General features: G+C 61.2%; 1 non-coding gene across 1 annotated transcript; it reads right to left on the bottom strand.

Moving 5' to 3' along the window:
* Nucleotides 1-214: 214 nt before the first annotated feature.
* On the bottom strand, nucleotides 215-333 carry LOC131861774 (5S ribosomal RNA). Its single transcript, XR_009360805.1, has one exon. It is a non-coding gene; the product is annotated as a 5S ribosomal RNA (ribosomal RNA).
* Nucleotides 334-3,117: the final 2,784 nt, after the last annotated feature.

Here is a 3,117-nt window from a genome sequence, read left to right as displayed (position 1 = left end):
CGCGCAGCACCTCGGGCGCACCGGGGTGCGCGCACAACGCCCGGGTTGCACCGTGGCCTGTGTGCTCGGGGCGCCTCGGGTGCGCGCTCGGTGTCGCCCCCGCGCGCGCGGTAGTGCGGGCAGCGCACCCCGGCCCGGCCCGGCCCCGACGAGAACGCAAACGGGCAAAAGGTTTATTCAAATAGCATTGCGACGCCCGGCGAAAAACTAAAAAAGGGTGCAACACCGGGACTTCCCGGGAGGTCACCCATCCCAGTACTACTCCGGCCCAAGCGCGCTTAACTGCGGAGTTCTGATGGGATCCGGTGCACTAATGCTGGTATGATCGCACCCGTTATGAGCTTGTCGCAGTGTGTACTTAGCAAACCGCGACCCACGTGCGAATCCACCCCGGCCACCCACCCCCGTCGAGGTGCACACCCTCCCTCGCGAAGTGCGCCCCGTTCGCCAAGTGTGAGCCCTGCCCGGGTGCGCGCACCTTGCTAGGGCGTCGGGTGTGCACCCGGCCCGGCCTACGTGCGTGCACCTGGAGGGGGCGTCGTGTGCGTGCAGTGTCCCGTCTGCAACGCGGTGCCCACACACCACCTCGGGCGCAACGACCTGCGCTCACATGTGGGCCGAGTGCACCTTGGTGCATGTTCGGGGCGCCTCGGGTGCACGCTCGATCTTGCCCCGGTGCACCAAGGCGCTCGGTTTGCCCCGGGTGCGCACTTGGTGCAAGGTGGGCACCCAAAATAGGGATCAAGCACCAAAACACAAGTTTCGGGATGCAAAATGGGACCCAAGGACCACAAATGCGTTCCAAGACCCATGATGGGTCCACGAGAACAAAAATGTGTTCCGAGACTTAATAAACAAATATTGGGTTTTAGGAGAAGAAACATGCTCTGATGCCCAAAACGAGAATCGACCCCGAAAAGGCCACAGGCCAAAAGTGGGATGCGAGACAAAAAAAAATGGGACCCGAGGACCAAAATTGGGTTCCCAGGTCGAAGACAGGGCAACCGGACAAGAAACGACCTCTAAGGCTCGAAATGAGTCCCGACGACTAAAACTTGACAAGAAGCACCCATCAGGCACCCAACTCGACACCCATGGGATGCCGACCCACCCGGGCTTCCACCTAGCACACCTTGGCACCCACCCACCCTCGCACCCAACCTCGCACCCAACTTAGCACCTTTGAACCCACATTGGCACTCACCCTGACCCTGGCACCTTGGAACCCACATTGGCACTCACCTTGACCCTGGCACCCACCTTTGCACTCACCTTGGGACCCACCCTGGCTCCCACCTCGGCACCCACCCAGACACCCACCTTGGTTCCTTGGCACCCACCTTGGATCCTTGGCACCCACCCCGACACCCACCTTGGCACGCAACTTGGCTACTTGCCACCCACCTTGGCTCCTTGACGCCCACCCCGACAACCACCCCGTGACCTACCCTGGCTAGGGTTGGTGCACACCCACCCTGGTGCCCACCTTGGCACCCACCCTATGACCCACCTTGGCACGCACCTTAGTACCCACCCCGTTACCCACCCTAGGACCCACCCCGTGACCCACCTTGGCCAGGGTGGGTGCACCCACCCTGGTGCCCACCTTGGCACCCACCCATCCTAGCACCCAGCCTGTGACCGGGCTTGGAACCCAACCTTGCACCCGCACCCGTCTTGGCCAGTGTGGGTGCGCACCCATCCTGGCACCCACGTTGTGACACACCCTTTAACCCACGCACCCTAGCACCCACGTTGGCACCCACCTTGGAACCCAACCTAGCAACTTGGCACCCACCCCGTGACCCACCTTGGCATCCACCATAGCAGTCGCCGACTTGGCACCCACCTCGGCACCCACCTTGACACTTGTGGACCCACCTTGCCACTCACCCTAGCATCGACCCATCCTAGCACCCACCCTGGCACCTTTGCACCCTAGCACTCACCCATCCTAGCACCTAACCTGTGACCCACCTTGACACTCACCCTCGCACCCACCTTGGAACCCAACCTAGCACCCACCCACCCTGACACCAACCCTAGCACCTACCCACCCTTGCACCCACCCTGTGACCCATCTTGGCACCCACCCATCCTACCACTCAACCTATCACCCACCTTCTCACCCACCTTGGCATCCACCTTAGCACCCACCCACACTGGCACCTTGGCACCCACCTCGGGCAAGGTGGGTGCACACCCACCCTGGCACCCAATTTAGAACCCACCGAGCATGTTACCCACCTTGGCACCCACATTGCAGCCCACCCTAGTACCCACCCTATGACCCACATTGGCATCCACACCCTAGCACCCAGGCACCTCGACACCCGCCTTGACACCCACCCTAGCACTGAACCTGTGACCCACCTTGGAACTCACCCTAGAACCCACCCACCCTGTGAACCACCTTGGCATCCACCTTAGCACCCACCCACCTTGGCACCCACCCACCTTGGCACCCACTCTAGCACTCACCCATCCTAACACCCAACTTGTTACCCACCTTGGCACCCGCCCTCGCGTCCACCTTGAAACCCACCCTAGCACCCACCCACGCAGGAGCCCACCTTGGCACCCAACCTAACACCCACGCATCCTGGCACCCAACTTGTGACCCACCTTGGAACCCACCCTAGTACCCACCTTTGAACCCACTATATCACCAACCCACCTTGGCACCCACCCTATGACCCTCTTTGGAATCCACCCTAGCACGCACCCACCCTGGCACCCACCATGGAGCGCACCCTAGCACCCACCCACCTCGGCACGCACCTCAACACCCACCTTGGTGTGCGCACTGCGCCAACCTCTCAAAGACCCTATGTGGTGCGCTCCAAAGTGTACACCTTTGGTGCGCTCCAAGGTGCGCACCTTTGGTGCACACCGAGGTGCACACCAAAGTGTGCACCGAGGTGAGCACCAAAGTGCACTCCAGGGTGCACACCAAGGCGTGCACCTTTGGTGCGGTCAATGCAAACGAATTCGGAAGTTGGGGTCGATGTCCTAATCGCTGCTGCAGACTACACGTATGAGAATCGGACAAATAGCTTTATATAGGGGAGGTGTTGCGTTTGATGGGTCGACTCCCCTGGTTGTGTGCACTGCACC

The sequence above is a fragment of the Cryptomeria japonica genome, unplaced genomic scaffold (assembly GCF_030272615.1).
Source record: "Cryptomeria japonica unplaced genomic scaffold, Sugi_1.0 HiC_scaffold_33, whole genome shotgun sequence".
Taxonomy (NCBI): domain Eukaryota; kingdom Viridiplantae; phylum Streptophyta; class Pinopsida; order Cupressales; family Cupressaceae; genus Cryptomeria; species Cryptomeria japonica.
The sequence above is the reverse complement of the archived record's forward strand: the minus strand, read 5'-3'. Positions and strand labels throughout refer to the sequence as shown.